The sequence below is a fragment of the Elaeis guineensis genome, chromosome 13, assembly GCF_000442705.2.
Source record: "Elaeis guineensis isolate ETL-2024a chromosome 13, EG11, whole genome shotgun sequence".
In the NCBI taxonomy this organism is placed as follows: Eukaryota; Viridiplantae; Streptophyta; class Magnoliopsida; order Arecales; family Arecaceae; genus Elaeis; species Elaeis guineensis.
In genome coordinates this window covers 22,719,366-22,734,511 of record NC_026005.2, presented here as the reverse complement: position 1 = coordinate 22,734,511, position 15,146 = coordinate 22,719,366, and positions in this window count along the sequence as shown.

Here is a 15,146-nt window from a genome sequence, read left to right as displayed (position 1 = left end):
ATGACTGAGCCATGAAGGTAATTTGGATCCGAGGGTGTATGTGAGGTGATGCCATCTATCCCTTTTTTCGAGATATAACAACCTCACTGATCGATTATGGGAGCATTATTATCAGGCGTATCTTTTGAGAGGCGAACTTAGTAACTAATTGGATGGCGGCTTTTGTTGCGGAGCACTTTGATCCATTACTTTGGATAGATTTGGATGAGATCCCTAGATCACTTAAGAAAATTTTATTTTCTGATTCTTTTAGATTTATTTACATAAGAATTATATGAATGATCCATTCTTTTCAAAAAAAAAAAAGCAATATACAAAGGTTACTCAGGCAACATTAGACTGGTCCATTCTAGATAGCTCCCAACAAGCTCTCATAACATGCATCATGTCACAGACATCTTTGCACACTAAATACTTGGGAAGTTCTAAAGAATGATGAGAAATTTTTTATCCACCGCTTTCGATGGAGGCAAAATATATCGCCCAATCACATTACGGCACGTAATGCAATTAATAGTGGGGTAAACATTTAATATCACTTAACTTTTTTTCTCAAATATTTTCTAAAAAATACCCTTTTCTTCAATAGAACAAAGAAAGAACAGTATTATTATTTTCTGATATCTTATATAACTTTCTATGAGTATATATGACATCCTAAATAATATATATAGTTTTCTGTGTCTTTATATGATATCTTATTGATTATTATAACTTTCTAATGCCTTATATGATTTTTTAAACAATATATATGACTTCTTATGAATATATATGATATCCTAAATAATATATATATGACTTTCTATATTTTTATATGATATTTTGTTGGTTATTATAACTAACATGAAATCATATAAGATATTAGAAAGTCATAATAATCATGCAAAATCATATATATTATTTACAAAGTCATATATATTGCTCAGGATGTCATATATATTCATATAAAGTCATATATATTGTTCAAGATATCATATATATTCACATGAAGTCATACATTATTCTGGATGCCATTTATACTCATAGGAAGTCATATAAGATATTAGGAAGCTATATATATTATTCAGGATATCATATATATTCATAGAAAGTCATATATATTATTCAGGATGTTATATATATTCATAGAAAGTCATATAAGGCATTAGGAAGTCATATATATTGTTCAAGATATCATATATATTCACATTCACAGGAAGTCATATATATTGTTTAAGATATCATATATATTCATAGAAAGTCATGTAAGGTATCAGAAAGTCATATGTATTATTCAGGATGTCATATATATTCACAGGAAATCATATAAGACATCAAAAAATAATAATATTATTATTTTTTTGTTCTACGAAGGAAAAAGATATTGTCATCAAGAAGTTTGAGAAAAAAAATTAAGCAGTATTAAATGAATATTTCATTATTAATTGCATACATTGGGCGGTGCATTTTTTTTCCACCGAAAGGCGGTGGACAAAGAATTACTCAAAGAATGATTTGAACCCATGAGACAATACCGACTATTTGGACTATGCACTTGATGCCAAAGCTACTTCACGCTGGCAAATAAATTCATTAGAGCAGAAAAAACGTGATGGGATCCTCTCAGTTCCATGTAGAATTGGGGATGTTCAGTCTCTTGATCGCAGTTATCCCGTGAATTATGCAATGGTCATGATTGGATAAACCTCGTGTAGTATTAGGTAAGACATTGTCCATTTACCATAGTGAGCTCACAGATAGACGGCCATGATTGAGAGATTGAACCTTTCTACAATCACCAGAGTACTCCAACCAAAGTTGGCATATAAGTTACTGATGACCGTTTATCTTTTGGTGTTCAGCTTACTACGTTGGATGAGAGGTCAAACATTAAGTTCGACATGCATAGTGTTGGAGGAGATCATTGACACCATAAAACGCCAAATATCAGCATTTATTCCATCTCCAATTGTTGGTCGATGTACATTTCTTCACTTACGAACTTGCACCAGTTGCTTTCTTGTGGGCAGCCATAACGCCTGGTAACTTATGTTTCATACTGCTAGAAATTTGACTTGATAGTTTATACCACAGTTCTTTTCTTATTCTGGGAAACAGGTTCGGTTCGTTTCCTTTTAGAATGGTCATCTCAAGGAAGAAAAAGAAAGAAGAAACTGGCTAGAGCTATGTCATCTGGGTTTCATAAAAAAATATCCTTTGTTATTTTGTATTCATTGATAAATGCTTTCTATGTCGACCTCGTTTGCTTGGAAGATATCCAAATTCCACCATGTTGCCTCGGAATCTTATGCTAATTTTCTGCTGGAAAAAATGACAGAAGATGCATCCTAATTTGAGATGACTGGTCTATATCACATGACCAGAATCTTTTATCAGAAGTGGAAAGAGTTTGGTCAAAGGTTAGAAATATTCTAAGAGATCTTCTTTAAGGCTTATACTAGATGTCTGATTTGTTTCTACTCATTTTTTATCATGTTCCACCAACCATCCGCAATATCACTCCTAAATCTTCCTCCCTCCTCTTATTTTTTTTTTTTAATCTTCAATAAAAGCCGGATGGCTGTCATTGCCTCCCTTTCATTCGAGAGAGAGAGAGAGAGAGAGAGAGAGAGAGCAAGAGAAGGGTGTGGGGGAAGTATTAAACCAGACTGCTAGCGTTAACCATCAACATCATAAATTCAGTTATACCTTTATTTTATATAAATCATCCAGTCTCAATCAAAAATAAATATATATATATATAAATCATCCAGTCATGCTTCCAACGCTTGTCAAACCTATGCGAGAACCCAGCATCTTTTCATCATATTTCTGGATCTCCTCATACTCCGATTCTGGAAAAAGCATTAACACTCTCGGGTGCAGGATTTACACTAACGGGATTAAAAATATTCAACATCATTTTCATGTAATCAAGACTGAACCAGAATAACTGTCAATTAATTGAAACTTGTTCACACAGTCCCAAACAAGTTTTAGAAGTAGCAAACCAAAAAAAAAAGTATGCTAAAATAACATGAAAAATCATCAAAGTTGTGACATTTTGACCAAGATTAACAAAATATGAAAATTCTAAAAATTGAAAAGATGAAATGATAAGTGGGAAGAGGGGAGAACTACTGCAACGTAAGGTTCTGAAATGATGGATAGATCAGCTGATTTTTGTTGTTGGCTTATCACTATCACTTATAAAATGGAACAGTAGTTATAATCATCCTCCCCAATCACATACCATACATCACACTTCTGACAAGTCCTTGGAAAACAAGGGCCAGCGTCTTTCTTCTCTTCCTTGGGTGGACCTATACTCACAAATTGTGCTGATTTCCTGAACTTCCTGATCTTTTTGATGATCTCGGATGGGTCCGCATCTCCTACGACTGTGACCGATCGTTTAGATGGAGCAAGGACAATAGAATCTATGCCTTCTATCCCTGCAACCAATTTCATAACCTTCTTCTTACACTTGGCACATAACATATCCACTGACACGACGGTTTTCTGCAACAAGAAATAGCGCCATGTACGGCATTTGTTGAAGGAAAAGAAATTTAGACTGAGACTACTGTTTGCAACAAGAGAACAAGTATACAGAATGCAAAACCAAAACTAAATCAGCAATAAAGAAAAAAGAAGAACAAAATGCATATAGGCTTGGCATTCCTGGCAAAAAAGACAAGAAGTTTATAGATCAAGAATGGACCTTTGACATTGCTTATAGTTGAAGATCTATCAGGTGGAATGGTAGAGATGGAGATGCAGAGGCAGAGGTGTCAGTATTTATAAAGCCTCTTTTTCTTGGATTTCTCTTCTTTATTTTATCTACCATAGATTACTTTCCCCTTCAACATGGTTCTGTTCATGGTCGTTGCAGATTCTGCTAAAATCATCTATAGAAGTTACCTGACTGGAGATTGGTTGAAGACAAATTGAAGGGATGGGACGAGCTGGGAACAGAGAACTAAGTATTGGGCAGAAGGCACTTTAATAGCCATCGACAAAATAATGCTTGTCATTTAATGTACACCATTTAATAATATTACAACCAAATGGCGGTGACGAATACTGCAACCTCCTAGCTTTATGTGTGGAGTGTACTTTTTTCTCCACGGAAAGAAATGGAAAATTTTGCAGCGTACTGTTGTCAGTCATTCACGAATTAAATTACTTGAATAATTCAGTCAAGGCATACAGGCTTGCAGCAAAGATTAGCCTGATAGTCTGGGAGAATGTCCTCAGGTCTCAGATCAAAACCTGACTACTTCAAGCTTGATTCAGTGTCTCAGTACAAGAGAAGCCATGCCCAGCTTCTCACATGAAAAACTAGCAGGGCCTCGTCTGAAAATACACTTGACCAGGCTTCCTGTTGATGCTGTTGGAAGATCAGTCAATTTATAATAATCAAATCAACATCGCATTATGATCCTGTTATGGAGTATTCAGTTCGAGTTCATCAATTTAAACTCTCTCATGGCAAGTCTCCACAGGCCACACATATATTAGCTCATTAACCAGTCTTGTTATGTAACAATTGAGTCTTACTAAAATTACCTGTTTGATCAATAAATCAGCATCAGCTGCCAGTTCACTCAAGTCATAATTGAAGGCAGAGGTAAACATGAAAACATGAACTTATATTAACAATCTCCAAACCTCTGTAAGTTTGATCAGAATTCTTATAAGTTGCACAACATGAGTGGGGTCACCCATATCTCATGCATAAAATCCAGACATTGAGATGTTATGAACTTATGTCATGATAACTTGATTATAAAATTGTATAAAAGAACATCTCACCATTATCCTAAAGACTAATGATGAATACTTGCCGCTCCTGTCCTAAATTTGTGATGCTTCATCTAATACAGCAGTTATGTAATCAAAAACTAATATATCAATTGGGTTAATCCAATACGTACTAGCAATTTTCAGATTGGGCTTCAGCTAGGAGGCTGACCTGTGCATGAGTTTTCTAATCGGGCATAGTCCCAGACCTGACCCAGCTGAAGACATTCTTAAGTTGCATCACGCCAGTTGCCCCATAGTATCTACCATTTTAATTGCGCTACAATTAGAGGTTATGCTGTCCTTTTCTTAATCCATGAAACAACTGCTGTATCAATTTCCTTTCAACTGGAAAATGTCATTAGTCACTTTCTTCATTAAGATGTGGGAATACGATAACCTACGTCAAATGGCACAAAAGTCCCCTAACGCCTTAATGCTGCCTAAACAATCTGTGCAGTGTAAGAATAGGAAAAGTTTGGTGTTGACAAAGTTTCATGCTACAATAAAAAGGGTTAAGTTCACTAAACCATACAACAACCACATATTTTCACCAAAAAGCATCATTCTGAGGACCGGGAGCCTAAACAAATGCTGCACTTTGGTCCAGAGCAAGCAGAGAAGTTTCGATAATTCCATCGTCTCTTCGGTAACATACAAAAAGTCAATATAAGAAAAATAAGCTCGTACCTCTAGTGTTAGTGTTACGTGGCTCTAAAATTGTGAGCTAAATTTTCTATTTTATCATATAGTATATTTGTTATGGTATCAATTTGACAGAATAATCCAAATCATATTGATCTTACAGAATCAAGTCAAAAAGGAAAGAAATCATAAAATTAATTCAAGATTTCAATAATCAAGGGTCAACTATGATCTCAGCAATTAAGAAAATTTGTCAAGAGAATCAGTCATAACCAGTAGTATGATTTTGGCAATTAAAGAAATCTATCAAGAGAATCAGTCATAATCGGCAGTACTATTTTTTTTGAATATTCTCTTGATTTCTCTTCTCTTATTATATATATTCCCATTGTACACCACCATCTGCAAGAAAGCAAGAGAGCGGGAGTTTTAGACTTGAGAGCTTCTCTTTTGTGTGAGATTTGGATGTATTAGGATTTTAGGTTTGAGAGATAACTATTATTTTTTGTGCTCCATTTTATTATAGTGAAATTTTTTTGCTCTGTCCTCGTCTGTGGAGTAGGCACACTGTCGAACCACGTAAATTACTGTGTTGGTATGATTTTTTTTCTCTTTTCTTCTCATATCTTTCATAACAAATTGGTATCAAAGCCAGTTTCGCGAGATCAATTGCTATGGCTTCTTTGTCATTTGATATTGAGAAGTTTGATGGTACTGACAGTTTTAATTTATGGCAAGTTAAGATGCGTGCAGTCCTAATACAGAAGGGCTTGAAAAAAGCACTGCTAAGAAAAGAGAAGATGCCTAGTAATTTGACAGAAGAGCAGAAAGAGGAGATGGATGATAAAACTTTGATAGCAATCTACTTGTGTCTGTCTGATGGAGTTTTGCGATAGGTGCTTTCAGAGAAGACAGCTGCTAGCTTGTGGTTGAAGTTGGAATCTTTGTACATGACAAAATCTTTTACCAACAAGTTATATTTCACCGTTTATACATACTGCACATGACTGAAGGTATATCCATGAAAACTCATGTTGATGAATTTAATTCCATTATTATAGATTTAAAGTCTATTGATGTTAAGATTGAAGAGGAAGATGAGGTCCTATTATTATTGTGTTCTTTACCTCCCTCTTATAAGAATTTTAGAGAAACCTTTTTTTTCGATAGAGAAACTATATCCTTAGAAGATGTTAAAGCTGCATTATTTTCTAAGGAGCTACTTGAAAAGCATATGTCTGAGAGTGTTACCGAAGGACAGGGTGATGCTTTAGTTGCCAGGAAAAGATCTAATGATAGAGGTTCAGATAATAGTAGCCAGAAGCATAGGTCTAAGTCAAGAAATAAAAACTTGACTTGTCATTACTGCAAGAAAAAGGGGCATATTAAATCTGAATGTTATAAATTAAAAAATAAGAAACAAAATAACAAACAGGATCAAGGTTAGAAAAAGATTGAAAAACAGGCAGAAGCTAATATTGTGGGAGAAAATTCTGATAGTGTTGACTATATTCTTACTGCAACCAGTGATGCTTATTTTAGAAATAATTGGCTCATGGATTCGGTTTGTTCTTTCCACATGTGTCCCAATAGAGATTGATTTTCTACCTATGAGATTGTGAGCAGTGGAGTTCTCTTAATGGGAAACAATGCAGTTGGTAAAATTGTAGGAATAGGAACGGTTCGAATTAGGATGCATAATAGTGTAGTGAGAACTTTGACAGATGTTCGGCATGTCCCTGAGATGAAGAAAAACCTAATTTCTTTAGGTACTTTTGATACTAAAGGGTACAAGTATTCATCTGAAGGTGGAGTCATAAAGGTCAGTAGAGGTGCCTTGATTGCTATGAAAGTAAAGAGACTGTTTTCAAATTTATATGTCTTGCAGGGTGCTACTGTTATAGGTTCAGTTGCAGTTTCTACATCTTCCATATTTGACTCAGAACTTACCAAGCTATGGCATATGAGACTTGGTCATATGGGTGAGAGAGGACTCCTCCTTTTAAGTAAGAGAGGTCTTCTTTGTGGTCAAAGTATAGAAAAAATAGATTTATGTGAGTATTATGTTCTTGAAAAACAAAAGAGAGTTAGTTTCAGTGCAAGAGTTCACAGAACAAAATTTACTTTAGACTATATTCATTCTGACCTCTGGGGCCTTCACGTGTTCCTTCTATAGGTAGTAATCGGTATATGCTAACTTTTATTGATGATTACTCCAAGAAGACTTGGGTGTTCATACTGAAGCATCAGGGTGAAGTATTCAAGAACTTCAAGCAGTGGAAGGTGATGATAGAGAAGCAAACTGGTAAGAAGATTAAGCGACTCAGAACTGATAATGGGCTAGAATTCTGTTCTTCTGAGTTTGATGAATACTGTAAGAATAAAGACATTATTAGATATAAGACTGTGAGGTACACACCACAGTAGAATGGGGTAGCTGAGCGTATGAATAGAACTTTATTGGAGAAAGTACGATGCATGCTTTTGAATGCTGGCTTGTCTAGGCAGTTCTGGGCTGAAGCAGTCTCCATTGCATGTTATTTGGTGAATAGATCTCTTGCTTCAGCTATCGAGTTCAAAACTTCAGAAGAGGTATGGTTCGGTAATCCTCCTAATTATTCTAATTTGAGAGTGTTTGGTTGTCCTGCATATGCTCATATTGATGAAGAAAAGCTAGAGTTTAGAGCTAAAAAATATATTTTTCTTGGCTATGCATCTGGGGTGAAAGGGTTTAGATTATGGTGTCCTCATTCCAAATCATTAAAATTTATCATTAGTAAAGATGTTACTTTTGATAAATATGTTGTGATTAATCCTGGACAAAAAAATACCATTAACTTTGAATCTACACAGATTAAAGGTAACATCAACCGGTGGAGTTGAAAGCAGTTGATTCTAATCTTTTGTAAAATTTTGCTCCTGAGTTTCATTCAGAACAGATGCTAGAAGTTAATTCAGAGTAGACTTTACAATAAGATGAGCCTTACTGCATTACCAAGCATAGAAAGAGGAGGGAGATAAAGCTACCTGTTAGGTATAGTCATATTGCACAATCTAGTCTGCTGATTTTGTTGCTTATGCTTTGTCTGTAGCTCAAGAGATAGGTGATACTGGCGAGCCCTCTACATATTCAAAAGTAATTTCTGATATTGATTCTGCTAAGTGGTTAGTGGCCATGCATCAAGAGATCGAGTCTCTATATAAGAATAATACTTGAGATTTGGTAAAACTACCTGAAGGAAAGAAGATTGTTGGTTGCAAGTGGATTTTCAAGAAGAAAGAAGATATTCTTGGAGTAGAAGATGCTAGATATAAAGCACGTTTGGTAGCTAAAGGCTACAATCAGGTTGCTGGTATTGATTTTAATGATGTCTTCTCTCCAGTAGTCAAGCATAGCTCTATTTGTGTGTTACTCTCTTTAGTTGCCATGCATAATTTGGAGTTAGAGCAACTTGATGTTAAGACAGCATTCTTACATGGAGAACTTGAAGAAATCATTTACATGCATCAGGCTGAAGGTTTTGTTATTGAAGGCATGGAGGATCATGTATGCTTGCTTAAGAAATCGCTATATGAATTAAAATAGTCTCCTCGACAATGGTATAAGTGATTTGATTCTTTCATGGTAAGTTGTGGTTATTTCAAAAACAAATACGATAACTATGTATACTTTAAAGAGCTTGTTGATGGATCCTTTATTTATTTACTGTTGTATGTAGATGATATGCTTATTGCTGCTAAAGATATGTCTGAGATTGACAGGTTAAAATCACAGCTTAGCAGTGAATTTGAGACGAAAGATTTGGGAGCAGCTAGAAAAATTTTTGGTATGGAGATTCAGCGAGATCGGAAGGCAAGCTTGCTTCATTTAACTCAAAGAAAGTATATTTAGAAAATATTGGAGCATTTCAATATGAAAGATGCTAAACCGGTTAGTACTCCACTTGCTGTCCACTTTAGGCTTTCAGCTAGTTTATCTCCACAGTTAGATGATGAGAAGGATCAAATGTCTGGCATTTCTTACTCTAATGCTGTTGGCAGTCTTATGTCTGCCATGATTTGTACTCGTCCAGATATTTCACATGCAGTCAGTATTGTTAGCAGGTATATGTCTAATCTTGGTAAAGAGCACTGGCAAGCAGTGAAATGGATATTTAGATATTTGCGAGATACTTCTGATGTTTGCTTAGAGTTTGGAAGACATGATAGCAGTACGGTTGGTTTTATTGATTCTGATTTTGCAGGAGACCTTGATAGGAGGAGATCCATTATAGGTTATGTATTTGTTCTTGGTGGATGTGCTATTAGTTGAAAAATTTCTTTACAGCCTATTGTTACTTTATCGACAACAGAGGCTGAGTACATTGCAGTGACAGAAGCTATTAAAGAAGCTATTTGGCTGAGAGACTTGTTTTGTGAACTCAGTTTGGTACATGATGTGACTGTTGTTCATTGTGATAGTCGGAGCGCTATCCATCTGACTAGAGATCAAATATTTCATGAGAGGACAAAGCACATTGACGTGAGATATCACTTTATTCGTGATATTATTTCACAGGGTGATGTTACTGTGATTAAGATTGGTATTGCATATAATCCAGCTGATATGTTAACAAAGTCTCTTTCAATTGCCAAGTTCAAGCATTGCTTGGATTTAGTTGGTGTTTGTAGTATTTGAATTTTTTCTTCCCTTTCGGGAAGTAGTAGAGAAGATGGAGAAAGTTTCTACTATATTTGGAGTAGCTTGATCCAATTTTAAATCAAAGTTGAGATTTGTTATGTGGCTCTAAAATTGTGAGCTAAGTTTTCTATTTTATTGTATGGTATATTTGTTATGGTATCAATCTGACAGAATAATCCAAATCATATTGATCTTATAGAATCAAGTCAAGAAGAAAAGAAATCATAGAATCAATTCAAGATTTTAATAATCAAGGGTCAACTATGATCTCAGTAATTAAGAAAATCTATCAAGAGAATTAGTCATAACCAGCAGTATAATTTTGACAACTAAGAAAATCTGTCAAGAGAATCAGTCATAACCGGCAGTACTATTTTTTTGAATATTCTCTTGATTTCTCTTCCCTTATTATATATATTCTCATTGTACACCACCATCTGCAAGAAAGCAAGAGAGTGGGAGTTTTAGACTTGAGAGCTTCTCTTTTATATGAGATTTGGGTGTATTGGGATTTTGGATTTGAGAGATAACTATTATTTTTTGTACTTCATTTTATTATAGTGAAATTCTTTTACTTTATCCTCGCTCATGGAGTAGGCGCACTATCGAACCACATAAATTATTGTATCAATATGATTTTTTTTTTCTCTTTACTTCTCATATCTTTCATAACCGTTAGTATGGCTTTAAAATGAGGATGTCATTTTACCTGCCACAGTAGCAAGAAATTAGTTGCACTAACTATTGAACAAGTTCAGGATCCTACAAGGAGAGCTCATCACTACACAGATCTCAACAAGTTAGTATGTCATGTTTTCCCACCAATCTAAATTCTGATGCCTGATCTCGTGGGGTTCGTCTTTCCCTTTTCTTGATCTAGGAATTGAAACAAGGTTAGATTTCAATAAATGTTTAGCCTTAATTCATTATCTTCTGTTCTTTAATAAACAAATTGAAATACTAGCATTCATCTTACCGGGCAATGGGAGTTTCTATTATGATAGTTACCAATGAAACTTGGCTACAAAAGTGAAAAACTTACTGGAGATAGCTAAAGAGGAAGTGGATCTTGGAAAAAGAAACAGTCTATAGCAAGAGTTGCTTAAAATAATGGCAAAGTAAACAGCAAGTATCATCATAAAAACCAAACAACCATGCTTCCAAAACTCTCACAAGAATTAAAGAAAAAGAAGGGGCAGAATGAATCAGAAGTAATTCTTATAGATAATGCTAGTTCTGGATGCATGAATGCCCATAAAGTAAGCAGCGCTTGGGATTGGACGAATGTTACTACTAGTACAACTTACAATGTCTGGTTGTTCAACCTATAAATACATACTCTGACATGCTAGAAAGTTTTCAATATCAAGGGGCACGTAACAGAAATTGGCCGAAATCCAATATATAGGAGATCCTTCAACTAACTCCATTTTTGTTCCTTTATTTTTCTTTTTCTTTTTTTTTTTCCTTTTATTTTTTCTTTTTTTGAGAAACACTTCCATGATATTTAAACTTCAGATGTTTTTTCATTGTGGACATTGAATCTTCCTGTACTTGGTACCTCGGGTTGTAGAATCACATGGACTTCCTCCTAGGTCCTCACTCTTAATATAGAAGTTCACAATCTTCTGATCTAACTCACAGTAATGACACATTTTCTCCAGAGGTTTCATATCCAGGTCAATGAAGTATGCCCGCAGAAAAGCTTAAAATTATGCCAGCAGAAAAGCTTCAAATAACTTGGTGAAGAAATTGCTCAGACATCCATTAGAAAAATAACTAACCGCCCAACATCTGTTCAACAAAGAGGCGCCAAAGATATAAAAATGTTACCAGAATGCACACTTTTTTTAATAACTTTTATGCTTTCCAATTTTTCAGATCTTTTAAAAAATCATGATCACTTTGCTTTACCACTAGATGAGATATGAAGTATATTATTCCATATTGCAATTGGCTGAAATGTAAGACAAATAGCAGCAACATACACAATAATTTGACACTTATAATATCACATAAATGTGTACTAGCACAATCAAGATGACAGCTCAATCAAGCAAAGTAACAGAAACTTCATTGGTTCACAAAGTTGATGACAGCCGGCTTAGCGTGCGCGCGCGCGCATCTTGCAATGTATCAAAATAAGAGCTCCAAGATGAAATGAGAAACCAATGATGGATACATACCTTGCAATCAAAACTCTAATTAGATAATTCAAGAAAAATGGCATTTTAGCCAGATGTTATACTTCCACCTTCTATAGGTCTTAAGCTGATCATCAGACTGGCAATCCTTTGCTGGAGCAGCTATTAGATAATCTCTTACTATTTTCAGCCTTTTCTTCCTTTTGAATACCATGCAAGGCTGAGATATAATGTTGTAGTATGCATGAATAGCACCTTCTATCTCAAGAACATCCAACTTTTGAGTTGCTAGAACCTGATCTAGTACTCCAGAACGAAAAATCACCAATGCAACAAGTTCAAGGAAGCTTGATAATATTGAGATTTGAATACATCAGATAATAGATAAAATGAAAGCAAAAATCATGCTAACGATAATATCAAAGGCACAAAGAAATCATAGCAATCGCAAGAACATCGAATTTAATGTGATTCGGCAGAAGCATATGTCCACAAAAAGATGAGAGTAAGAAGGAGCTTTCATTATAATTAATAGTTTAGAGTACAAAAAATCATCCTTGACTATACCGGAAACACCACTTCTAATACAAGAAAGAAAAAATCTAAGACTAAACAAACCTCCAGTAGAACCCGCGATGGAATAACTTTAATCCGAAATTGAGAGAACTCCTTCAATCGATTTTTTTCAATCTTCTTTACTTGAATGAAGCACCCTCCAAGCCACTCTTCTTTTCTCTCTCTGTCTCCTTTTGGTGGCTTAAGGCTCCACCTTTTTTTTGTGATTACGTATTCACATCCACAGACTCCACTTTTATAAACAAAAGTTGGAGTCCATTTTAGACTCATTTTTCACATCACAAAAGGCTTCTGTGTATTGCTGGTTTCCGTAACACCAGAAGTTACATGAAAATAATTTTTTCTTTTCATGCCTTACTTTTTCGTGCATCTCACATAAGGCTTTTCACGGGCTACAAAAGAACTCCATGCACACAAGACAAGATACCAAGTGACAAAATCCCTATTTTTTTTGTCTAAAGCAGTGGGTCTCATATAAGGAGGGCCACACCAATAAATCTCCCCCTCCCAACTCATATGGGGGGTTCCACCAAGCCTATAGTGCCCTTGTACTTTATCAATTTTGTCCTTAAAATTAGCTTCGTCAATATATTAGAACTGTTTCCTTTAGTGTCAACTTTTTTAAGCTTGAACTACTTCATCTCCAGTGCATCCCGAATCCAATGATATCTAACATCGATGTTTTTCATCCTTGAATGAAACGTCAAGTTCTTAGTGGGATGGATAGCACTCTGACTATCACTATAGACGACGTACATCTCTTGCTCCCTGCCAAACTCCTCCAACAAGTTCTTTAGCCACGACACCTATTTACTGGCCTCCTTTATGGTGATGTATTCTGCCTCCATCGATGATAGTGCGACATACTTTTGTAACTTCGATTGCCATGACACCTCTCCTCTTGAGATATTATCAGATAACCTGACATAGATTTTCATGTGTCCACATCTCCCACCATATCCACATTTGTGTAAGCCTGTAGTACAGGATCTCCACTATCATAGCATAAACATGTACTAGATGTCCCTTTAAGGTACCTTATTATCCACTTCACTGTTTCCCAATGCTCTTTCTCAAGATTTGAAAGAAACTAGCTGACCACACCAACCGCATTGGTAATGTCGGGCCTAATATACGCCATAGTATACATAAGACTCTCCATGATAGAGGCATATGAAATCTTACTCATCTCCACTTGATCCTTCTAGCTTTTTGGACTTTGCTCTTTAGTCAACTTAAAGTGTCCTGCAAGCGGACTCACCACTAGCTTCGCTTCGCTCATATTGAATCGATCTAACACCTTCTTAATATAGGCCTCCTATGACAACCATAGCTTCCTAGATCTCCTATCTCGGATGATTCTCATCCCTAAGATCATTTTGGCATGCCTCAAGTTTTTCATCATAAACACCAGACCCAACTTCACCTTCAGGTCATTGATTTTGACAATGTCGTATCCCACACTCAGTATGTCATCAACATATAACAAAAGTATGATAAAATTATCATCAAAAAATTTTTTCATGAACACACAATGATTAGAACTTATTCTCTTATACCCATTCTCCATCATGAAGTAATTGAACTTCTTGGACCACTGTCACAGTGCTTGCTTCAGCCCATAAAGATTTTTCTTCAAACAGCACACCAAGTTCTCCTTGCCTTTAATTTTGAACCATTCTAGTTGCTCCATATATATCTCCTCCAAGTCATTATGAAGGAACGTCATCTTCACATCAAGTTGTTCCACCTCAAGGCCTAAACAAGCAATGGGATCGAAGACAACTCGAATAGATGTGAGCTTCATGATGGATTAGAAAATCTCTTCAAAATCGATGCCCTTCCTCTGACCAAAGTCTTTCACAACTAATCTCATCTTGTATCTTGGTTGTGAATTGTTCTCCTGTGGCTTTAACTTGAACATTCATTTATTTTTGAGTGCTTGCTTTCCCTTAGACATCTTCAGCAGTTCATATGTATTGTTTTCCTATAAAGAATTCATCTCCTCCTTCACTGCCTTCATCCACTCATTATGTTGTTGCTCCATGATTTCGGAGTAGGACTTAGGCTTCCTTGTATCCATCAATAGCATGTAATCTTGCAGTGGGTATCTTATGGATAGCCTCTGCTCTTTTGTGGATTTCTGACCTCCTATATAGGTAGTTCAGTTTGTGGCTCAGTCTGAACACCATCCATATTTTTCTCAACCTCATGACTATCACATGTACCCGTTAGGAAATGTATTCTAAAGTCAATCATTTGGATGATTGTGTCTTTATAATTTGTATATGAATTATGAATTAATAAAAATTATT